The sequence below is a fragment of the Leptonychotes weddellii genome, chromosome 2 (genome assembly GCF_054177405.1).
Source record: "Leptonychotes weddellii isolate Sample4059 chromosome 2, ASM5417740v2, whole genome shotgun sequence".
Lineage (NCBI taxonomy): Eukaryota > Metazoa > Chordata > Mammalia > Carnivora > Phocidae > Leptonychotes > Leptonychotes weddellii.
The window spans coordinates 108,420,454-108,446,485 of NC_138370.1; the positions used below are offsets into that span (position 1 = coordinate 108,420,454).

General features: G+C 37.5%; 1 long non-coding RNA gene across 1 annotated transcript; it reads left to right on the top strand.

Moving 5' to 3' along the window:
- Positions 1-61: 61 nt before the first annotated feature.
- LOC115941022 (uncharacterized) lies at positions 62-20,727 on the top strand. The gene is made up of 2 exons (XR_004075745.2): positions 62-148; positions 20,401-20,727. It is a non-coding gene; the product is annotated as an uncharacterized LOC115941022 (long non-coding RNA).
- Positions 20,728-26,032: the final 5,305 nt, after the last annotated feature.

Consider the following 26,032-nt stretch of genomic DNA (forward strand, 5'->3'; position numbering starts at 1 on the left):
GCTGGGCAGCCCCAGGCGGGCGGAGTAGGGTACGCAGGAGTCAGGCGCGCGGGCTTGCTGAGGCGAGCTGAAGCCAGCGCAGGAAAACAATTGAGCTACCGAGTTTCGGTGGGAGTAATCAGGAGATTTTGAGAAGTACCTGGCGAAGGTATGCTCCTCGTGTCTGTTTTGTAATGGATGCATTTCTCTGAATCGGCAAGCAGTTGTTCTGGCTAAAAATAGAAGAGGGCTTTGGATAAATCCCTAGCTATGCAAGTTCAGCGACTACTGCCTGGTTTTGGAGAGAGCTTTACGTGCCCTGAGAAGGGCAGACCCTGAAGTTTGCTTGTCAGGAAGGTAAAAATCGGTAACCCTAATATCTAGAAGTCAAATTCTGTGATCAAACCAGAAGAGAGTGATAGAGAGCAAGGGCCAAAAGCCGTTCAACCAGTATATCCTCATTATTGTCTAAGTCCAACAAATCAGTAGCCCACTCTTCAGTTTCTGTAAAGTTCCTGGATTTATCCCAAGGAATTTATTCATAAACAAACTTAAATAATGTGCAGTGAATATATGGAAAGTAACTTGTTTACTTTTTAAAACTTGAATTGGGTTATAAAAAGTGAAAAGGACAATTTTTAACCAAGGAGCATGTAAAGCAAGGATGAACTTCATGGGGTCCATGAATCCCCTTGATGTAGAACAGCCTTCTAGAGGACAAAGTCCAATACTGCTCCGACCAAAACGGTAGCCACTAGCCATGTGTGTCTATTGAACATTTGAAATACGGCTATTTGACTAAGGCACTGAATTTTTTGTTTTATATACTTTTAATCGACATTTAAAAACTGAAGCAGGGTAGCATTTGTATCAAACACAACTTTATTGTTTGGGTAGGACTACATTTCACTTCACCATTGAAAACTTAGTACCTGAACTGAGGTATGATAGAAGTTCAAAAAAGCACTCTGAATTTCAAAGTCTTAGGATGAAAATTTTGATGTAAAATACCTCATTAATAATTTTATATTGATTGCATGTTGGAATAAGATTTTTATATTTGAATAAAGTATATTATTAAAATGAATTTCATCCATTTTCTTATGTGCATACTAAGATATTTAAAATTACCTATGTGACTAGCACTGTATTTTCATTGGATGGCGCTGCTCCGTAGCATTCATCACATTCTCCAAAAGATTATGTTGGAAGGAAAAGTTTCCTATTGTGAAAGCTGGTTTTGGAGTACTTTATTTCTTTTTAAGATTTTATTTTTTTAAGTAATCTCTATACCCCACGTGGGGCAGGAACCCACAACCTCGAGATCAAGAGTCCTGTGCTCCACCAACAGAGCCAGCCAGGTGCCCCTGGAGCACTTTAATATATGTTTATATATTATCAACATATTATTTATATTAATATTAATATGTGCTATCATGTCTGACACCTCGCCTCAAAATTAAATAATAACAGTGACATTTACAAATACCTACCAAGTGCCAGACAGTGTGGCAATCCTTACAATAACTTTATAAGACAAAGGTCATCCCCATTTATAGCTAAGAAAATTGAGGTTGCAAGAAATTACGGTTTGTGACAGTTCCACAGGGCAATGGCCTGTAAAGGTCCCATGTCTGCTCCTCTTTATGTTTGTTGTTGATACAGTTAAAATGAACCTAGATCAACAAGGTTGATGAAGACATCAAGCATTGCAGGTAACATAAGGAGATTTCACCAGAGGGTAAGCACCTTGAAGAGCTGAGAGTAAGAGGAGTGTTGTTTACTTAGCAAATTCATAGTTTAGCATATAGGTGCTAGCCGGCCTCTAAATCCTCCTCCTCCTCTCGTGGTTTAAAGGGGGGTAAGAATAAAAAAACCAAAGTAAGGTATAATGCAGATACATTTATCCAAGTGTCCTCCAAAAAAACAGCTGCATCAAAATAACATACGCAGCTTGTTAAAATTGTGTTTTCCTGGGCCCTACCCAGACCCAGGATCCTTGCAGGTGGGCCCTAGGAATCTGCCTTTTTAAAAAACACTCCCTCCCCAAATCCAGGTAATTATTAAACTACAATGCTTAAAAACCTCTTTCCTAGAAATATCCCTCTATCCCCAATTTACTGTATAATGTACTTAGGTGAGAACCATGCATCCCAGACAGCAGCAACTTATCTCAGTTCCCTCATCCTTAAGAAATAATTATAAATAACTTTTTGAGGTTATTATGAGGAGTAGAGATAATATATATAAAGCACCTGGCAGCATGCTTGACACCAAGTAGATGTTGAATAAATGGTAGCCATATGAAACTTGCCAAACCAATTGATTACATTTATTTACATATCACAAAGAAAAGTAGAGAACTTGAGCGTTCAATGTGGACTAAGTTCTTCGTGACTTACGTACATTATCTTTTTAAATTCTTACCACCATATAAAGTAGGTATTTTTTCAGAAGAAACAGAAATGTGGAGATGAAGAAACTTAACCAAGAGCACACAACTAATGAGTGACAGAAGTAGATCACAAGATCTGACTCCAAAAACCATGTCCTTTTCATCTCCACACACTTCTTCAGGTAAATTCAATAAGCCATCCAGCTTAAAGACCAGAGAAAGGAGATGGAAAACTATAGCAGCTAACACTGTTGGGAGCCAGAGAGATGCATTCTGCAACAAATTATGGAAATTAAATACTTGTATATTATTATGAGTACGTATATCACTTGTATATGAAACAGGACAAAATTCCTGAACCATTTCTGGTAGAGGATGTGCCTTAACTTGTTTCAGAATGAATTGCTCCCAAGACATTCTGAATCCCCTTCTCTGTCTTGTTCATTACTAACATTTATGAAATGGTTGGCCATGATTTGAAGGACAGTCTGTGACTACAGACTAAGCAGGATGATAACTGATCCATCAGGAAATCAGACCAGTGTCCTTAGCCTTGTTAACTCTACACGCTAAGCAAAGGAACTCACCACAAAAGAAACTGTGTTTAAAGTTTCACTTTATCATAACCAGTGCACAAGAGAAAGAAAAAGTAGATCAAAAGATTAATTTAGAAGGAAGGGTTTTTAAGAATATTCCATCTAAACACAGTATTTACCCAAGTGAATAAATGTTTGCTCTAACATTTTACTATCCTCTTGCAGTACTTCAGAAATAACAAACTTTTAATTACAAGATGGCATGGCTGTGACAAGTTCTTACGGTTGCACCCAATAAATTGTAAAGTGCCAGTCTTTAAAAAGTTCCTACATTACTCTAAGTCACCTTTTTAAGTCCTAATCCTGAAAGGCAAACAAACCACTCAGAGGTATGAATATTTAATGTTTAAAATCCAGAATGGTCAGGGCGCCTGGGTGGCTCAGTTGGTAAAACACTGGACTCTTGATTTCAGCTCAGGTCATGATCTCAGGCTCATGAGATCGAGTCTTGCATGAGGCTTTGCGCTGGGGGTGGAGCCTGCTTAAGATTCTCTCTCTCTCTCTCTCTCCCCCTCTCTCTGCCCCTCCCCCCAAAAAATAAAAATAAAATAAAATCCAGAATGGAGAGGATGCTGGGAAGAGGGGCAAGCACTAAAGAAGCAGAGAGAGAGAGAGTAGAAAGAAATAAATGGATGGGAAACGCTCTGGGAGCAGATCCTTGAAGCCTATGCAATTGAGTAAATAAATAGGGTATCGAGGAAGAAGTTAAAAAGTTTAAACTTTTTAAAACTGCTTCAAGATTTCAAGTCTGGTTTTGGGGAGTGGTATTAATAACTAATGTTGAAGAGAGAGGAGACATTTTTGAAGGGACAATGCATTTCCCTGGCAGTTTTTAGTAAGAAAAAAAAAAAAAGCCAATTTATGAATAAAAAGGGTGGATAGTAAGGGCACTGAAAAAAGTACCAGAGAGCTCCAAGTTTCAGATTTCAGGAGGGAAGGAATATTCCTCATGATAAGATCAAGGTTTAGGGGTACCTGGGTGGCTCAGTCTTTAAGGGTCCTGGGATCAAGCCCCACATCGGGCTCCCTACTCAGAGGGGAGCCTGCTTCTCCCTCTCCCACTCCCCCTGCTTGTGTTCCCTCTTTCGCTGTGTCTCTGTCAAATAAATAAATAAAATCTTAAAAAAAAAAAAAAGATCAAGGTTTAGCCAGTCCGATGGTTTACTCAAAGTCATTTCTTTGAGGCATCTGGTTGGTGATAGAAAGGATAGAGAATATGTGATTTTGGAGAGGAGATAGAACATAATCGAGAAAGCTTGGTATATAAAGAAAAAATGTTATTTGAAGAAAGTCAAGAAAATGAGAAATAGGCCTGGGCACAACTTCCCAATTAGTTGGTTATGCCAAGAAATTAATCTTCTCAGTCTGGGAGGTAATGCAGACTGGGAAGAAGGCTTATCCATTTTCCTCCATTTCTAAGTTTGCCTTGATGTAAAAAGAGTTGAGAAGCAGGAAACCAAGAAAAGACAAATGAAAAAAACCTGCCATCTTTCAATCAGGATGATCAGGATGACTTATACATTTGAGCTAAATGAACTTAGGAAACTGTAAAGAGAGATCTAGATGTATACTGTGAGAGCTCGTTAGAAAGATCTGCCCACACCTCTGTGCAGTGTTCCTTTATTAAAACATTTTCAATATTGGTCACTTGCTATCCACCTGATACTAATAGGTTATTGTATGTCAATTATACGCCTCCGAGGGTACCATCTGTTTCCTCTCAAAACCCTGACTAATACATTATTGGTGATTCTTTTTATCATCAGTACCTTCACATAAATCATTAGAATGTTATGCACACTTATTTACTGAGCATCTATCATGCCCTAAACTCCGTTGATATGTAATTTTAAAAGTAAAGTCACTTTTTGTAAAAATATTATGACTTTTGCTTTTGTGATTTTTTAAAAATTGATGACTTTTTAGTCATTTTAGGATTTTTAGAAGCATTTCCTTTAGATTACAGTGTGGTATGACCCACCATCACTTAAAATCTGGAGATAAGTGCTTTCTTTCCGCATTGTCAACTTTTAACCAATTTTTAAAAGAGCTAGCAAAGGTGATTATTCTGAATCACAAACAAAATACATCTTAAATCTAGACCTTGTCTATGCATATAGGGTAAACAATTAACCAGAGTTATCTTTGGGAGGTAGGATTGGGAAACTGTTAATCTTTTACTTTATGATTTTCTATATTTCAAATTGTAGAGCATATTTATTACACCTATAATGAGAATAAAACAACACAGACTTGTTTTTAAAAACCACATTAATTGGGGCGCCTGGGTGGCTCAGTAGTCAAGCATCTGCCTTCGGCTCAGGTCGTGATCCTGGTGTCCTGAGATCGAGCCCTGCATCCACCTCCCCGCTCTGCAGGAAGCCTGCTTCTCCCTCTCCCTCTGCCCCTGTTTGTGTTCCCTCTCTTGCTGTGTTTCTCTCTCTATCAAATAAATAAATAAAATCTTTTTAAAAAACCACACACATTAATTAACTTCATGATAATACAAATTTTATATATATTAATAATATAAATTTTTAATAGCCCAAGATTAATTTTAAATTGTTTTTTAAGTATCAATTTCTTTAATTTATAGTTTTGTCCCAAACTACTGATGTAATCTCTTCTGATCCTTTAGGTAGTCTTTCACATTGTCTGGGTTTAGAATTTCTCAAGCTTTTCCTTGTATCTCTCCAGCAATGGTGGAGCTATGAAGACATAATTATTAACAAGGCTAGTGTACAAATAAGGGCATTTAAACAAGTGGTATTTTGCATTAGAAAGATCCTTGGGGAAATCTGATCTTGACATGCTTTATTTACAGTAAAATCTCTCCACCCAAAGGACAGTACCTCCACTAAGTGTTTTTAAAATCCGTTTACACACTCTGGGAAAAGCAAGGAAACTAATATTTTCATTGGAAGGTATCCACATGGGTAGTCACAGTGGAATGCAGTAAAGTATGCCATTCCTAGCCAAAATGTAAAGGGATGTAATACAAAGAATGATGAATCAACTCGTCAAAAATCTAATTAAAGCATAGAATTGTTTTAGGATAAGGAATAATACGAAGGAATGACCATGGATCAATAACATATACAAAAACTAAACTGAATTCTACTAATAATATCCAATTTACACATCATATCAAATTCTGCCAACCTGTGTAATATGCAGAGACCTATTGACATTAAATTTCAGAATAAAGTTATTCTGGGAAATTCCTCAAAGCCACTTTCTGCCAGTTGCGTAGAGGTTAACTGATGAAGAAAGTAAGATAGACTTTTTTTTTTAATCTATGAGATATGAACCTGGAATCTTTCAGTATTTTCATAATCTGATTATTTTACACGACAAAATATTTTTAATATTTTTAATACTTTAGCCAAAAGTTTGATGTCTGCTTCTTCTCAGAATTTAAAAGCTTTAACAAAGTAACTGCAGTGTGCTATGTATAAATAATAAATCCACCCATTTCCACTTAAATATTATTATTTTAGACACTAAAACTTACATTTAAAAATTCATGGAAAAAGTGTAGCTATAAATATTATCGATAGTTGCCTCTGGATGGTGAAACTTGATATAATTTTATTATGCTTCTATTTGCTTTTTGTACTTCCCAAACTTTCTATGAAAACATTTTACGTTTATAATGAAGTGAAAATCAGGAGTAGCATTTTTAGCACGTGCTAATACACATAACACTGTTATACACACATATATTGTTATGGAAATTCTCATATTCACATAACAAATATCTTTGGAACAAACTGAAATTTTGAATAATAGCCATTACTAGCTAGATATTCTTCTGAATTCTTTATACGTATTGATTTACTTGTATAAAGCAACTGTAGGAGATAGGTACTATTATTTTCAGATAAGGAAATGAAAGAACAGAGTTAATATAACTTACTCACATTTGTACAGCTGACTAGTGTAGGCAGAACCAGGCTTTGAACCCTAACAATTTGACTATAGAGTACATGTACGTAACTGAAATGTGGCTGCTTTTACAGAGTGTATTATGGAAGTTTATATCTCTGAAATTTTCTTTTCATGCAAGTCGGATTCAACCCAATGTGGTTCTCAATTCAAGATGTAAAGTTCCTTGACTATTCTTATGTTTTTGCATAACTGACAAGGAATATTAGGGGAGTGACAATAAAGTAAAAAGATTGATCATAATAAAGGTAATTTCAGGATTAAGAGATAAATCTGTAAACCTGATAGTAAAGAATACTTTCTTTAAATATTTTAAGCTGAAACCATTATTTCCATTAAGATTCATAGCCTTCCCTAAAGAATGAGACCTCTTGATAATAGTAACTTATTTTTTATTATGTGAAAAAGAGTGAAAAAAATCAAATTATAATCTCCACAGAATATTTGGCTTTCTCTATGAATTTCTTCTAGAAAGGAAAATTTGAGAACATATATATATAGTTGTTCCATCAATACAAAGTCAAACATCCAAATTAAATCTGAAAAATACAGTATTCAAATTTGTCCTAGATTTTATTTTATTTTTTAATTTAACCCAGGTACTTGATATAGATACACCTTAATCAAATGTAATAGTGTGGTCTTAATCAAAGCAGTATTAAACATTAAAAGATAATTTTGATAGATTTTTAAACAAACACATTCAACACAAAAGTTAAACTAATGTAACAAAAAGCACTGTGATAAAATGGGCAAAACAAATACCACATTGAAGTAAATGAGACACATTTCCTAAATTAACATCAACTGAACATTTTGTTAAATGAAATTTATTAGGCCAATAAGTCTTTCTATGTAGGATTTAATCCTTAGGAGAAAAAAAGATGAAGACATTTCTTGTTTTCTTTATATCTATCTGGTCAGATTCCTTGACAAAATTCTTACAGACTTTTTTTATATTTAATAGAATTTTATATTGTTTATATTATTTATTAAATTTATAATACTTTAAATTTTATATTATTAAATATATACTTATGTTTATATAACAGTTAAATCAACGTGTTGTCATTTCAGAACTTAGTCTCTGTAACACTAAAGTGTTTCTGACCCAAAGACAGAAGCATATAAAAATTTTGACCAAGAGATCCTATCATACACAAGGGGACAGAGGCCTTGGAGTACAAAGAGAACTTCTAGGAGGTTTTTTATCAAGAGGGCAGAAATACCCCCATGAAAATCAAAATCTTATCTATTTCACAGATATTTCAATATGATCAGCAGGGACAAACAAGTATCAACCCCTCCTAGAAAAGAAATGAGTTGGTTCTTACGACTTGAGCCAAAGTATCAACCGTTACACGTAGATCCAAATATAGTGCCTCCTGGCAAAGAAACAGCCCACAGCAAGAGGCAGAGCTGGTAGACACCTGATAGCATTGCCTGAGTAACTTGAGCTAAAGTTTTGCTTGTTGTGGAGACAAATAACACTGAAAATCCAGGCAGAGAACAAACCACATTACCTCAATTTTAGAACGTTCTTTGAAGATGGTTTTGAAATCTCCTGGTATTTTTTAATTTTTTGCTGTACTTTTTATTAAGAAATTTCAAACATACACTTTTTTAAAGATTTTATTTGTTTATTTGAGAGAGAGAGAAAGAGAGAGAGCAAAAGCGGGGGAGGGGCAGAGGGAGAGCAGGCTCCTCGCTGAGCAGGGAACCCAATGTGGGGCTCAATCCTAGGATCCTAGGATCATGACCTGAGCCAAAGGCAGATGTTTAACTGACTGAGCCATCCAGGTGCCCCAAACATACGTTTTATTACAGAAAGAATGTTATAATGAACTCCCAATGTATCCATTATCAAGGCTCAATAATTATCAGCATTAATATATAATCTTAAAGTTTTATACATAGCTTTAAACAAAGATAATTTTATATATGACAAGATTTCACAAACTATTATTCAGTTTAAATGAAGGATGTGGTTTTTAGTTCAGTCATGTCGCACTTAAAGGGTTGGTTAGAAAGAGAACACTAGGCAGGTTTTTTTCAGATTGAAACTCTCAGAGCAAATTATTCTTTATGAAGTCTCTATCAATTAAAACCAAGCATATTCGGAAATTCATTTTTATTGGTACAACTGCAGAATAGGCACACTCTCAGGGACTCATTTATGCTAAAAATAAAGCTCACTAGAAGTTGATGAGAAACCCAGAAGTTTATTGTAAATTAAAAAAAGGATACTTGTGAAGCAATCTGGAATATTCAGATCATTTTACTTCCAGGGAAGTCCAATTGAAAAATAAAATTTAGGTAAGAAGTTTGCTTATCCGGAGTAGAATCAGAGTAAAAAGAGGTGGAAGAAGTTAAAGAGAACCTCATTCAGTTGGGATAACCAGATAATCATTGGGTGATCACTTCAGTAGGTGACATAGGATGTTCATAACATACTGTTCTCAGGCCACAGTTGGAGAACACTAACAAGAGCTTAGTTTCAAACTTTTCCTTGTTAAAGCTCCTGATTTCTTTTTTTTTTTTTTCTACCATTAAAACACACCACCATGAAGATATCTAATTTCTAATATTGTAGTTTACCTTCCTAAGTAGCTTTTAAATTAATGTCTTCCTTTTTGAGGGAAACTCCCAGGCCCCTGGCTGATGTTCAGGAAGAAATCTACTTGGAAACTATGGACTCCTCGGTGTGCTCTCTACCATCCCTCAGGTCATTTAGATTGGAATACTGGCAAAACACAAAATATAATTTTTGGTCCTGTTTTTACAGATTTCAGGGAAAGGACTCTTGGGGTTTTTTTTCTGGGATTGCTAAAAGAAAGACTGGCCTATTAACCAAACTCTATGGGATGCCTTCCTAAAGAATCAAAGTTCTTGCTTAGATTTCCAACTTGAACACCAGAAAAAAAATTTTTTTTCATCTTTTTCCAAGCTTGTTCATTCTATTGTTTATAAAATCAACAAAATAGATTTGTTTCTCTTTTGTGCATGCACATGCTACCAATTTATTGCTATATTCTCTTTTATCAAAGAGTTAAGAAGTGAAACAATTTCAAGAGTTCTCAGATTATATGATTAGAACTTCTATTTCATTAGCTCTCTCTCATATGAGGTAACAAAAGAATAGTAAGAAGCATTCAGCAACAGGCACAGGTTTCATGACTTCATTTGTTCTGAGTGACTTCATTTCTAACCCAGCCAAATCCATAATAATTTGGCTCGCTCAACCAGCCTGCCAATTATATGAATTCTTAAAAATCAATTCCAACCAAAGAAAATTGGAGAGCATTTCAGTGTACCCTCATGAATTGCCAACACATTCTGATTCTGGCATTTGCGAAGAGCAGTTTCCTTCTCTGCTGGTGTGTTGCAAGATGGTTGGCTAGTAGACCATGTGGTGACAAATTAGTGGAGATGCTCCTACAGCATTTCCTTGCTGTAGCATTTAAGTATCAGAAACATCTCAGAAATAATGATGTTTGGGCGCCTGGGTGACTCAGTTGGTTAAGCGTCTGCCTTCAGCTCAGATCATGATCCCAGGGTCCTGGGATCGAGTTCCAAGTTGGGCTCCCTGCTCAGCGGAGAGTCTGCTTCTCCCCGTGCCCCCACACCCCACTCATGCTCTCTCTCATGCTCACGCTCTCTCTCAAATAAATAAATAAAAATATTTTTAAAATAATAAAAAAAAAGAAATAATGATGTTTGGTTATGTTTTATACAAATATAAGATAATGTTGGGCATAAATAATTTCCCTGAAAACAATTTACTTTTTAGTTTTCAAGTTAAAAAATTCCCTGGTTGGGAATTTGGGCGCCTGGGTGGCTCAGTTGTGGTTAAGCGACTGCCTTCGGCTCAGGTCATGATCCTGGAGTCCCTGGATCGAGTCCCGCATCGGGCTCCCTGCTCTGCAGGGAGTCTGCTTCTCCCTCCGACCCTCCCCCCTCTCATGTGCTCTCTCTCATTCTCTCTCTCTCAAATAAATAAATAAAATCTTTAAAAAAAAAAAATTTAAAAAAAAAATTCCCTGGTTAGTTACACAAAATCTAAAGCAATCTTCTATTTTTTTCCTCAGATTTATTTACCTGTGTTTATTTTTTTTATCTATATATTTACAACTGTTATGGATTGACAAGTAATTTCTTAGGAGAACCCACCTGCAAAATGACAATAAGATCATCTGACAATATCAGAGCATGACATTTTTAGCTCAGTGGCATACACACAGAGCGTAAATACAATGCTTTCTATTCTTCACATTTTTTCCCTTAAAAACTTGTAAGTACCACCATGTGAGTGGTAGGATATTACTTTATTGCAAATGGAAATCTTGCAGATAGGATTGGGTGACATGAACAGTGACCTTTGGATGATATTTGTTGACAGATTGGCTTTGTACTATGTAGTCATAACAACTGATTATAATTTTTAAGGCTTTTATTAAAATACATTTTTTAAAAATATTTTAAAGTAATCTCTACAGCCAGTGTGGGGCCTGAACTTACAACCCTGAGACCAGGAGTCTCATGCTCCACCAACTGAGCCAGCCAGACGCCCCTTACAATACATTTTTGCTTCAGTTATTAAGGGTCTTAATTAATGATTGTGTCCTTGTGGGGTGAAGCAATAGAGAGGGGAAAGTGAAAGGATCAGGGAAAAAGAGTGGCAGGGAAAACAAAGGAAAGGAGACAAGGAAGCCAAAAAAGAAAGGAGAAAGGGCTGGGAGAAGGCAGAAAGTCCCTTAGGAAGAAAAGCAAGAAGGAAAAACTCTGAGCGAATAAGGAACAGTCTGCTTGATTCTCACAGTAGTGTCATTATTTCCAGTAACAGGACCCCAAGCACCACCCAGAAGATAAAAGACTCATGTAAGTGAGGTGATAAATATTCAATTCCCATACTGTCCTCTTAACTCTCAAGTTAACTTTTGCTCCTATCAGTTTTTTGTTCCATGACTGTTACCAAAAGCTGCTGATCTTTTCTTTTCTCTTTCTCTTTCAGTCTTATTTTTTAAAGATTTTATTTATTTATTTGACAGAGAGAGATACAGCGAGAGAGGGAACACAAGCAGGGGGAGTGGGAGAGAGAGAAGCAGGCTTCCCACGGAGCAGAGAGCCCCGTCTGAGGCTCGATCCCAGCACCCTGGGATCACGACCTGAGCCAAAGGCACTTTGGCTTAACGACTGAGCCACCCAGGCGCCCCTCTCCTTTCAGTCTTAAGGTAATGAGAAGCCTGGACATTTACTGTCATAAAGCCAGAACAGAGCAGCAAACAGATGTTTAGATGAAAGAAGAAAAGTTTCAGGAATCCTCTGACCCCAATCCATACCATCAGGCTATGACCTGAGCTAACAGAGCTCCTCAGCTAAGCTTCTGTAATGCAGGGCTTTTGTAAGTAATACCCCTCTTTACAGAAGAGGGGGCTGTAGCTTGAAGGCCTTGCCTATGGCTCCCCAGTGAGGGAATAACAGAAATAGAACTCAGACCTCCTGACGTCAGATTCAATGTTCTTTCCACTTAACGATGCCTAAAAATACAAACAAATAAAAAACTCCCCAAAGCAAATAAAACCTTATCCATTTCTGTTTACCTCATGCCTCCGAAGCCTGGAGTTTAGTGAGACCAATTTGTCATTCTAGCTTTTTATGCACACAACACCTGAATTGTAACAGATGGATCCCTTTAAGGGTATTTTGCTAAATAACATTTTCTTAATGTTCATATTGAGACAAATAATCTAGTAAGAACCCTATAATAATAGTTTCAAATTTTAAGGACCTTTAGAAATGTTCTATTATTTTAAAGTAAAAACATCTTTGGCTGAAATGAGATCTTTTTTGTGGTTTTGTTTATACCTTTGAATTACTTTACTGTGTTCTATCAACACCACCTCTACCAATTTGTCTTGTTGACTCTAGATCTCAGCTTAAATGTCATTTCCCTGGGGCAGCCTTCTCTGACTGTTCAAACTAAATTATCCACCCCACCCCCAACCACGCTGTATTTAGACTTTTATAGCACTGGCACTTTTCCTTCATAGCTCTTGTTATGATAGTAATTATAGAGCATTTGAGTTTAATTGTTTAATTGTTTAATGTCATTGTTGCCTTCTAGACCATAAGCACCAGGAGGGCATAATTTGTTTATCTTGTTCACTAATATCCCCAGCACTTGCCACAGTGATTGGCATATAGTAAGTGTTCATTAAATATTTAATAAGTGAGTAGATGTGTTTCTTAGTGTAACCACATATGTTTTTTCATATCTAGCTTAAGGAGATCTTTTATTATCACAGCCTGCTGTAAGATCTATGGCTTTTATATCTGTCATCGCTTTTTGTTTCTGGAATCTGTTTTAAGGCATTTAAGAAGAATAACAAATAATAATGGCCCTCTTTATTGTGTGCTTACTGTGTGCCATGTACTAGGTTAGGTGTTTTATTTTTATTTTTTTATTTTTTATTTATTTTTTTTTTTAAGATTTTATTTATTTATTTGAGAGAGAGAGAATGAGAGACAGAGAGCATGAGAGGGAGGAGGGTCAGAGGGAGAAGCAGACTCCCTGCCGAGCAGGGCGCCCGATGTGGGACTCGATCCCGGGACTCCAGGATCATGACCTGAGCCGAAGGCAGTCGCTTAACCAACTGAGCCACCCAGGCGCCCAGGTTAGGTGTTTTAAATGCATATTCTCATAACAACCCTATGAGGTAGCTACAGTTTTTAATCACACAGATGAGGACACTGGAGTTTAGAAAGTTTAGAAAGGGTATCTGCCACATAGTAAGTGCTCAATAAGTATGTATTGATTTTTTTTTTTTAAAGATTTTATTTATTTATTTGAGAGAGAGAGAGAATGAGAGACAGAGAGCACGAGAGGGAAGAGGGCAGAGGGAGAAGCAGAACCCCTGCTGAGCAGGGAGCCCGATGTGGGACTCGATCCTGGGACTCCAGGATCATGACCTGAGCCGAAGGCAGTCGCTTAACCAACTGAGCCACCCAGGCGCCCCATGTATGTATTGATTTAATTTAAAAATCTCTATGTTGAATCATGATTTAAAGTGATGAATTTTTTTCAAAACTCAATGGTGATAGGTTTATAAAATTAATATATAGTACAATTACATTTACTCACATAGAGGAAGAACTCACTTTCATATTTGCCCATATGTCCTTTAATAAACAGCAAAAAAATACAATCATGGATCAACTAACCCAAACTTCCCTTTTTCCTTCAGACCGATTCCTGATTCCTTCTTTTGAGGCCTACCCTAGAATTTCAAGTGTCCTGACTACTTGATCTCTATAAACTGTGAGATGAGAAGAGCAATAGAACCTTGTTGAAAGAGAGATAATATGCCAAATGGTGGAAAACAGCTATTTACTTGGCCAGATTTGAGGGGTTTTCAGTATGGAATTATTTCCTTTCTTCAAAATAACATTGCCAAGAATCTTTTCATTGTAACTCTACCACTCCACTACTCACAGAATAATTTTTCTTTTTATTTCCTTCAAAAGTTACAAACAGGTAACAAACATGAGGCTCAAACTCACAACCCTGAGATCAAGAGTCGCATGCTCTACCAACTGAGCCAGCCAGGCACTCCACAAACAAGTTCTTAAGAAAAGCTATACATGTGGTAACAGAGATTCTCAAGGATAAAAGCTTTTCTGTATGTTCTGTTTATTTCATGGCTCTTTCTAGCAACTACAAGACAATATGATATAGAATCCAAACATCATTTTGGAAATTAGACAGCATGGCATATAAGACGAAGGAAAATGGGATTTATAGAGTGCCTATCATGTGCACAACTCAGGGGGAAGCCCCTAGTTTTCTTACACAGTTTCATCAAAATCCCAGAACATGTTCCAGTTTAAAGAACAGTCTGCGTAGGCCACTACCATGAGAAAGATAGGTTGGAGAAGACATCTGAGCTGACCTCCCACCAAATGAGAGGAGTGAATAAGTAGAAGAGAATCCAGCTTTAGGAAGATCTAATATTACATGAATTTTTATGTGAATCAATTGACAATTCCACAAATATAATAACTGTATCCAGAAAACAGTCCTTTTAAAAAACCAACTTTTGGGCGCCTGGGTGGCTCAGTCGGTTGAGCGACTGCCTTCGGCTCAGGTCATGATCCTGGAGTCCCGGGATCGAGTCCCACATCGGGCTCCCTGCTTGGCGGGGAGTCTGCTTTGCCCTCTGCCCTCTTCCCTCTCGTGCTCACTGTCTCTCATTCTCTCTCTCAGATAAATAAATAAAAAATCTTTAAAAAATTTAAAAAAATAAGATTTTATTTATTTGGGCGCCTGGGTGGCTCAGTCGGTTGAGCGACTGCCTTCGGCTCAGGTCATGATCCTGGAGTCCCGGGATCAAGTCCCGCATCGGGCGCCCTGCTCGGCGGGGAGTCTGCTTCTCCCTCTGACCCTCCTCCCTCTCATGCTGTCTCTCTCCCATTGTCTCTCTCGCAAATAAATTTAAAAAAAAACAAAACAACTTTTAAGCTTATGCCGAGTAATCCCCGCAGATCCTCCACTGCATCAGACTTGCTTCCCAGTAGTACTATCACCATTGCTGCTTTAGACAGATTTCATTATATTGCCAACATAAGACAAAAGTTTACAACCCGGTTTTTAGTAAGTCCATTCTTCCTGTCCTAGTCCCTCCACAGCCAAGCATGTCAAAATATTATATATCGTATCAATGTCTAATTACTACATTAAATTACTGGCATATTTGAGATTTATATTGTTTTCCTTAAAGTAAGGACCACTTGAGTATGTGAAACCTGCAGGCAACATTTAGCGGAGACATCTTTTCATTAATGCAGGTTTGGAGATATTTTGGACTGAAGTCCTAAATTTACTTTAAAGTATCTATATTTGGGGGTGACTGGGTGGCTTAATCGGTTAAACATCTGACTCCTGATTTTGGCTCAGGTCATGATCTCAGGGTTGTGAGACAGAGCCCCGTGTCTGGCTCTGCACTGGGCATGGAGCCTGCCTGGGATTCTCTCTCTCCCTGCTCCCTGCCACCCCCCCCCCCAATCATCTAATTTCACTAGCAACCATGAACAAAGTAAAACATTTCCCTTAACTGACTGTTTTACTTGATGACTAGGTATCATCTTGCCAAGTGAATGACAGGACCAGCGTAATGGATTAAGCTGTTACATATCCTGGGAGGGGGGAAGGATATCTTGGGAGTGCTTTTGAATTTCGTATCTCATTAGTTTAAATTGGGGAATGTAAAAAATGGTTAAAGTTTTCCTTTCTTAGTTCTTTCGTGTATTCTTGTTGATATAAATAGATGAAACTATTACCAATGCTGTCCAAAGTTTAGAAAGCTCATCATCTACATCATGAAGGCAAACAAACTCTCGAAACACAGTTCCACCCTGCAATTTTAAAAAGGCCTTTGAAGATGTCCATAGCTTTGGCAGTGTTCCAGAACCAGCTGGATCAGAGTGATGCAGCTTAATATAGAACACTGCAAGCCTGGAGAGTTGTGAAAGCCAGGGTAGCGTCTGGAGCAAATGAATGTGTGATTGACACTGATGGACCTAACCTTCCACAGCAAGATATTTGTCAAGATTTCCTGAGAAATGAGATCGTATATTTAAAAAAAAAATAGAATAAATAGTCTCTGAAATACACAAACATCAACACTATTTTCTTTATTTTTTTTTCTTTATCTACTTTGAGGCAAAGATTCTAACACATAATTAATCACCCAGTCTAGTGTATTACGTTATTGATAACATATTAAAAACCAGTACTGGACTTAGTTCACTTATTTTTGGTTAGCTCTGCCCAAGTCTCAAAGAGAAAAATAACAGATATCTCCAATTGATCTGTGCTTGGTAATCACAGTAGTGAGAACAGTTCAATGAAGTAGAAAGCTCTTCGTTAAACTATCTAAATAGCTAGACAGGCTGAAGGTTCATTCATTCAAAAAATATTTAGTGCTTATTCTATAATAGGCACTCTTCTAGGGATGTAAGTATTATAATTAATAAACTAAGTCTATGCCCTCATGGAGTAAACACTTGTGTGTCTGATAGACAATATAATAGGTATATACATTATTTTCAAGTGGTGGTAAATGCTAGAAAGACCAAGAAGTAGGATAAGGGGATTAATGTTATGATGGGATGGGGTGATATTATAGAGCAAGAACTTTTTGAGGAGGTGACATTTAAGCAGATTGCTGAGTAATATAAAAGAATGAGCCACACAAAGTTCTGAGGAAAAACATTTCAGATAGAATAAAAAGCAAAAACCAACCAAACACAAAAGATCTTCAGAAAGAAATGCATTGAATTTATTTTCAGAACAGCAAGGAGGAAAACTAGAGGGAGAGAAGGACAAGATGAGATCAGAGAAGTAGCCAAAGGCCAAACATCAGGCTTTGTAGGCCATGAAGAAGTCTGGATTTCAGTCCAGTGTCCAGAAAGTCACTGGATGGTTTTTAGCAGGGATAGGACATAATTCCACGAACACAGACTTTAAAAGGTAGAAGTGGAATCAGGGAAACTAGTTAGGAGAGAAATGGGGCCTTCACTCTAGGTGTGGTAGTAGTAGATGTGGTAAGTTGTGGAACATTGAAAATATTTTGGGAGCGGGTCTGAAGATATTTGTTGATGGCTTTGGAGTATAATTTTGCAAAAAAAGGAATCAAGAATGATCCTAACATTTTGCCTTGTGCCTATACATGAATGGTATGCCTCTAACTGAGATAATGGAGAATGGTCAAGGCAAATGGGAAAGCAAAGTTTTTACAGAAAAAAAAATCAGTGATGCTAGATGATATAAATATGTATGAGAATTAGAAATAAATCTCGGGAAGCCTGGATGGCTCAGTTGGTTGAGTGTCTAATTCTTCATTTCGGCTCAGGTCATGATCTCGAGGTAGTGGGATCGAGCCCGCATACTGGGCTCAGCGTTCAGCACAGAGTCTGCTTGTCCCTCTCCCTCCCTTTGCTTGCATGTGAGCTCTCTCTCTCTCAAAAATAAATAAAATCTTAAAAAAAAAAGAAATAAATCTCAAAATCTTAGGTGCTACAGCATAAAGTCACATTTATACAAAAATCAAGACACTTTACCATGAATTATGTTTCTAGAGGACAGTAGGCATGGGCAATGGGAAAAGATGTTTTCAATTTTCTTTTTTATACATTTCTGCATTTGCTCAAATTTTCTTATAAATCTCCCTCATATATTACTTTTATTTTTTTAATTTAAATATACCAATAATACACTAATAAAAATCAAGCAGTTAAATGAGAGATTATATAGTAAGCAGATAGAAAGAAAAATCAACTGCATTTACCTGTTTAGAAAGGTTTTAAAACTATCCAGCTTCTACACCCATTAATGAACCTTAGAAGTGGACAGGTGCATTTTCAGCGCCCTCTTCTAACTTTACATTTGGCATTACCATCAACTTGTTCCTTGGTTTAAAGTTTGCTTTCCTTCCCTAGCTGTGGCCCATGCTGCTCCACATGTAGTATGATATGCTCTGCCTCAGGCTCTAAAATGGTTTATACACATCTATCTCAAAAGCATGTGTCATCTGTTCTAATCCAGTGACTGCTTAAGACCCGAACCAGTTGGCCTCAATTAGTTAAATGAGGCCTGTTTGTTTGCTGTTTGGAGCTAGGTAGCAAACACAAGGGTATTCCAACTTGCCATATTACCTGATGCCTTCACCATGAAATCAGTTAGTAAACTAGCTGTCATGAAGTCACTTTTTCTGTTAAGAGAGTAGCCAAAACTCTCAGGGACATTTTAATAGACACCTATAGAGAGGGGATTAGGGCCTCTATTAATACGCTCAGTCCCAGGATTCCTGCAACATGGGTTATTCTACCGATCTTCTCCCCTCACATTCTCCCAATGAGTTACCCTTCTCCCCACGCTGGGTCTTATTTCAAGGGTATTCACTAGTGGGGCGCCTGGGTGGCTCAGTCCGTTAAGCGTTTGCCTTTGGCTCAGGTCATGATCCCAGGGTCCTGGGATGGAGTCCCGCATCAGGCTCCCTGCCCAATGGAGAGTCTGCTGCTCACTCTCCCTCTGCCCCTCCCCCACTCATGCTCTCTCTCGCTCTCTCTCAAATAAATAAATAAAATTCTAAAGAAAGGTATTCACTAGCTCACTTGTAATGTCAACTTGCTGTTTTTAAAGATACGATTGTCAAATTATTAATTCATTTTAATGTCAACTTTACTGAGGGACAATTTTAAATGTATAATTCAATGTATACAGTTTTGTAACCATACACACAATCAAGGTATAGAACAATTCCCTCACACCCCAAAAGTTCCTTTATTACCTCTTTGTAGTCAATCCTCTTCCTGCCCCTGCAGCTTCTGGCAACCACTGATCTGCTTTCTGGTGCTGCTGTTTTGCTTTTTCTAGAACCTCATATAAATGGAATCATGTAGTATGTAGTTTTTTGTGGATGGCTTCTTCCCCTTAGCATAATAATGAAATTCATTCATGTCTTTGCATGTATAAGTAGGTTGTTCCTTATTGCTGTATTTTATTGTATGGATTTACTGTATTTTATTCATCCATTCACAAGGTGATGAATATTTGAGTTGCTTATAACTTATATAAACTTACAAAAAATTTGCAACCTTGCTTACTAGTTTTTGTGTGGACATAACATTTTATCTCATTTGAGTCAATATCAAGAAGTAGGATTGCTGAGTTGGGTTTAGATCTACCATCTTACTATGTGTAGTATGTATTTATTTCACTTTTATTTTTAATTTTTTTAAAAGATTTTATTTATTTATTTGACAGAGAGAGAGAGAGCACAAGCAGGGGGAGTGGCAGGCAGAGGGAGAGGGAGAAGCAGGCTCCCCGCTGAACAGGGAGACCGACGTGGGGCTCTCGATCCCAGAACCCTGGGATCACGACTGGAGCGGAAGGCAGTCACTTAACCAACTGAGCCACCCAGGTGCCCCTCACCTTCATTTTTTAAAAAGATTTATTTATTTATTTGAGAGAGAGAGAGAAAGATCATGCATGGGGGGAGGGGCAGAGGAAGAAAAATCCTCAAGCAGACTCCCTGTTGAGCACAGAGCCCCATGTGGGCTGGATCCCAGGACCCTGAGATCATGACCTGAGCCGAAATCAAGAGTCAGACAATTACTGACTGAGACCCACCAAGATGTCCTGATTTCACCTTCATTTTTGAGAGGTTGGCAGGTTGGTTTCTGTTATTTTTAAGTTGCTGTTCTGGCTCCCTCTCAAACCTAAAAACAAAAATTAAAGGCTGTGAAAGAGGAAAGCATTAATAAGAATAAGTAGAGAAAAGAGAATTAAAGATAATGCTGGCTTAACTGTACGAGTGGCCAGTAGTTTCTCTTTATCACTACCAGGTTGCTGCTCACCTTTCTGTGGTGCTCAAGTCCAGAACAACAAGCCATAACATCAAACTACTCTTCTTTTTTTTTCAGATCACATACCTGCACCATCTCTCGGCCTGCCTTGGAGTTCTGTGTGTAACAGTGTGACTGAACGTTTGCCGGTGGCAAATGAGCAAAGGAGATGTATGGCACTCCTAGGCCTGGACCATGCAAACCTCCAGATCACAACCCACTGTGATTTCCCATCACTGGGGAGCCCTGACAAGTCACATACTGAAAATGGCAAAGCCATGAGAAAGAAGGAACTGCATTATCACTTACAGGAAATGTTATAGGAAAGCTCTCTATTTATCAGGAATCCCTGTTTTGACTTCATGTGAGCAAGAAAATAAAAGCGGGCGCCTAGGTGGCTCAGTCGTTATGCGTCTGCCTTCGGCTCAGGTCATGATCCCAGGGTCCTGGGATCGAGTCCCACATCGGGCTCCCTGCTCGGCGGGAAGCCTGCTTCTCCCTCTCCCACTCTCCCTGCTTGTGTTCCTGCTCTCGCTGTCTCTCTCTCTGTCAGAGAAATAAATAAAATCTTTAAAAAAAGAAAAGGAAAGCAAAAATTATTATGTTAAAGGCACTAACTTGGGGGCATTTGGCTGGTACTTAGGCCAGTGTTTCCTTAATACGTTGTCCTTCCCTCCTCCCTCGTTCTTTTCCAGCCATTCACTAACAAATGAGATATATTTCAAACCACACAAAAGTTTGTGTTCTTTCTGCTATTTATGTGTCTTTTTAAGACTGATGCTGACAACAGTTAGTGTGTGAAGGCTGTGCAGGGTAAAATTGCAGATGTGGGCCTGGAAGTCAAGCCTACCTTGGCTTGAGTCCCTGATCAACCACGTACTAACTATGCGACCAAGTTATCATTTTCTCATCTGTACAACTGGAATATTAACTCTTCCCTTAGAGATTTTTATAAAGCTTATGTAAGATACTATATACAGGATGCTTTGCTCAGTGCCTGACACAGTAAGAATGAAAAGTAGCAAATACTATTATTTCATCTCTTATACACTGTTGGTATAATCTATTTAATAGTTTAAGAAGTTTTCTGTTATAACTCAGATGTGCCATCAATGAAGAGTAACTGTAGCTTAAAATTGTTTATTAATTATTTCTTCCCGAAAATCTACCAGAATATTTTCTACACAGATTATAACAGGGTTACTTTTAGATGTAATCAATAATAAAGAAATAAAATTATCCTGTCCATAAAAATGCCTAGGTATCATCAGTTTTGAAATAAAGAGGAAAGTTCAGATGTGTTCATCATCCTGTGGTTTGCAGTCTGACTCATGGTTCAATGCAAAGGATCATGTAGGCCCCAAAGGCCTGCCTAATCTTGTCAGAAAGGAGATAACCAGAGTGAGGAAGTATTTTCTGTGCCTTCACCTTTAAATTATAACACTACTAATGACTCTTATCTTACAAATTGTCTGCCAAAGTGCCGGGTTTTTAAGATTAAAGTCCTAGGGAATGTTTGAAAACCAGATTATAGTTAAACCCTATTTCCCCCAACTATCTCTCCAGTTGAGCTCCACATGTCTCTGAGTCTGGGCCTTTTTTCCTACATTAGAAAAACAACAACAACAACAACTTTTTTAAATAATCAAGCATATTGTCTGTTCGTATTGTCACACAGTAAAATGCTAGTTTCATTTTCAATACTGGGTCCACTCCTCTGTGACTTGAGGAGGCATCCAATTCTAAGGTGATGGACTAGGGTAATTATTGAGATTGCTCTTATTTATACTGAATACCACACAAAGCAACTTAGAAGAAAAATTATAGCTGTATCCTGAGCACAGTCATACATGTACAGAGGTGTTTTAAAATGTTGCTATAAGGGCGCGTGGGTGGCTCGGTTGGTTAAACGTCTGCCTTCGGCTCAGGTCATGATCTCCAGGTTCTGGGATCGAGCCCCTCATCAGGCTCTCTGCTCAGCGGAGAGTCTGCTTCTCTCTCTCTCTCTCCCTCTGCCCCTCCTCCCTGCTCGTTCTCTCTCTCTCAAATAAATAAATAAATAAAATCTTTAAAAAAATAAATAATAAATAAAATGTTGCTATAAAGCTAGGGGCGCCTGGGTGGCTCAGTTGGTTAAGCGTCTGCCTTCAGCTCAGGTCATGATCCCAGGGCTCCCTGCTCAGCGGGAGTCTGCTTTTCCCTTTAACCCTTCCCCCTTGCTCATGATCTCTCTCTTTCTCTCTCAAATAAATAAATAAAATCTTTCTTAAAAACAAAGTTTTTATCTAGCTATTACTTGGGACTTGCAAATGAAAAACAATTTAGTTACATAGGTTATAAAGTAAACAAATCACACCAGAAAGAAAATGCTGATTTGAAAAGATATGCTCTCAAGAAAAGGGAAAGTTCAGGATGTAGCTTTTTTTTGCTGGGGGGTAGGGAGGGTGGGGAGTAGGTTGGGGGCTTTAGGGGAGGTTGGGGAAGAAAGGGAAAGGGAGAATATGAATGAATTATAAAAGAATCACATCTTGAGGGACGCCTGGGTGGCTCAGTTGGATAAGCATCTGCCTTCGGCTCAGGTCATGATCCCAGGGTCCTGGGATCAAGTCCCACATTAGGCTCTTTGCTCAGTGTGGAACGTGCTTCTCCCTCTGCCCCTTCCCCTGCTCATGCTCTCCCTCCCTCCCTCTCTCTCTCTCTCTCTCTGACAGATAAATAAATAAAATCTAAAAAAAAAATCATTAAAATTTATAACTGAAAGAACATTAGAACACAATGAAGATTGTATCCTCAATATTGATCAGTAATTTCTTATAATTCCCATATGGAAAGACTGAAATACTACAGTAAATCAACCAGTAACAATAGAAAATTATATAATTTTGATTCCTTTGCAGTACACAATAATTAGCAAGGCTAAATAAGGGTCTAATCTAATTTATGTAGCTATCCCTCCCTCCAAATAAGTGGGGAATCATTCAGATAACTCATCAGTTAAACAGGAAACATTTTAATTTTAATAATTACATTTTTAAAAACTAGATCTCATCTATATTCAACTATCAGTTAATCAGTTATATATGTTTATAATTTTATAAGGTAGTTCGGAGAGGTGAGTGTAAGATTTAAAAAAACTCATAAATCCAGGGTGGTCCAACCAACTGTTCAGAATGTTGCTGTTTAGTATAGAAACAGGGTTTTTTTTTTCTTTCTACCTTTTCAGACATTAAGATGATTAAAACAATTCTACTGACTAACTCTAGGATTAACATCCACTTTATACTGTCAAGCAATCCCTTTGCTTTGATCTCCTTATGTTATGAGGGAAGGTTTCAAAATCTAAGAAGACAAGGCTTTACTTTGATTTAATTTAAGAAACACAAAGATGAGAGTAATGAGAGCTAATGAGGCTTCTGGTTTATAAATATTATTGTATTAGAGAAATAAAAACTTTAGAAAACCATAAACAATTTACATTCCTGGGGAGTTCCATTTTAATTTTTTGACTGGGATTTATCTAGTCTTCATGTTCCAAATAGCAATTTTTAAGAGACCATAAAATAAAGGAAATAACTGGTCTTTTATCTAATTTAACTTTAGTATGCTAACCATGAAAAAAACAAATTTCATGTCAAAACATGCTTATCAATTGGAGGAGCTGATTATCTTGCAATAACTGTTTAAGGAACTAAATCACCAGTTGTTGAAATTGGAGATGCCATTTCAATGTGAGATTATATATTTGATCGATTATCTGCATGAATGCGCATCTCCCAAGTGTAAGATTTCTAATTTGAAAAATAAGCTACCAAAGCTCATGTGGCAACCAAACCTACAAATAAATCCTACAAAGTATGTGGGAGTAGTTGAGACTTGCTTATGAAGGAAAAACTGAGTGCAGTATTTCCATTTGAGACTGAGAGCAAAGTCAAGGTACAGGTAAATAGATTGAATATTTTGGAGAAAGAACACAGTGACTGAAAAAATAACCTTTACTCTGAAAATGGACTATGATAACTTGACAACTAAATAACCCTAAATTATTTCACATTTTACTAGACTTAAGTTGCAACAGATAAGTTCTAAAATTGGATATCTAGAGTGTTTATTATATGACTAAATTGAGATATGAATATGTGTTTCTGAGCTTCTAGGTATTTGTTATCACTTGAAAATTAAAGTTCAAAGTTATTATTCATGTGAACATCTAAGACTTTTCATCTCAAGCTCTAAGTTACAACACAAAATAATGTGAATAATGTCTTTACATGTTAAAGGAATAATAATGAAATGGTTTCCTCATTTTCCTCATGAGAAAATCCAAAGATCTCAAAAAATAACCTCAGTTCCCAATGGAAGCATATAGATGAAGTACTGTATTAGTCAAGATTCTCCAGAGAAACAGAACCAATAGGCGGTATGTGTGTGTGTGTGTGGGTGTGTGTAGTATGTACGTGTATGTATGTGTGTCCATATATATTCATAAGAGTAAGACACACACACACACGCATATATATCTGAATTTATTATAAGGAATTGGCTCACATGATCATGGACATATAAGTCCCAAGATCTGTAGGGTGAGTTGGTAAGCTAGGGACTCAGAAGAGCAGATGGTGTAGTTCCAGTCTGGAGGCTGGTGGGTGGGAGACCAGAAAGAGCTGATGTCCTAGTCAGGCAGGAGAAAGGTGAGGGTCAGCTTTTTTGTTCTATTCAAGTCTTCAAATGATGGGATGAAGCCCATCCACATTAGTGAAGATAATCTGCTTTATTCTATCTATTTAAATGTTAACCTTATCCAAAAATAATGTTTGAGCAAATATCTGGGCAGCCCTTGGCCCAGTCAAGTTGACACATAAAATTAACCATCACAAGTATGATGACGGGAGTTGTTGGTTATACTTTCTCCATTCAAATGTCCTCCACATTGAAATGGTAGCAGAGTGGGGAAGTCATGACATGGGTTAAGTGTCAAAATGCCTGTATTAGAATCCTGTCTCCATAACTTATTCCCTGGGTGACTTTATTTTTTTTAAATATTTTATTTATTTATTTGACAGAGAGAGACACAGCGAGAGAGGGAACACAAGCAGGGGGAGCGGGAGAGGGAGAAGCAGGCTTCCTGCCGAGCAGGGAGCCCAATGTGGGGCTCGATCCCTGGACCTTGGGATCATGACCTGAGCTGAAGGCAGGCACCCAACAGACTGAGCCACCCAGGTGCACGCCACCACCCCCCGCCGCCCCCCCCCCTGCCGCCGGATGACTTTAGACAAGCAATAGCTATGTGCTTCTGATTCTTGATTAGTAAGTAAATTAGGGATAATAACAGTCCCTGTTTCACACTGCTATTATTGTTGTGAAGAGTAAATGAGATATTCTATGTAAAGTACCTAGAAGAAAAACTGGCACATAGTAGGAATCCCCCAACAATGCACTATATTACACAAAATTCATTGAAATGAAATTCTTTTTAAAAATCATTTCTTTATGTATTTTCCTTTCTTTTACACTTGATTTTTTCAGTTTCATATATAAGCCCGTAATTTTTCACTTGCTCCAACAGTTTTTCCTCCTAAGTATCCAGTAGCACATATAATAAAACTCTTCTAAAACATGTTGACATATTTGTAACACAAACATCTCTTATGTTTACTCTAATCAGCAAACATTGAGTGGTTATTTGCCAACAACAGACTACAGAGAAAAGTAA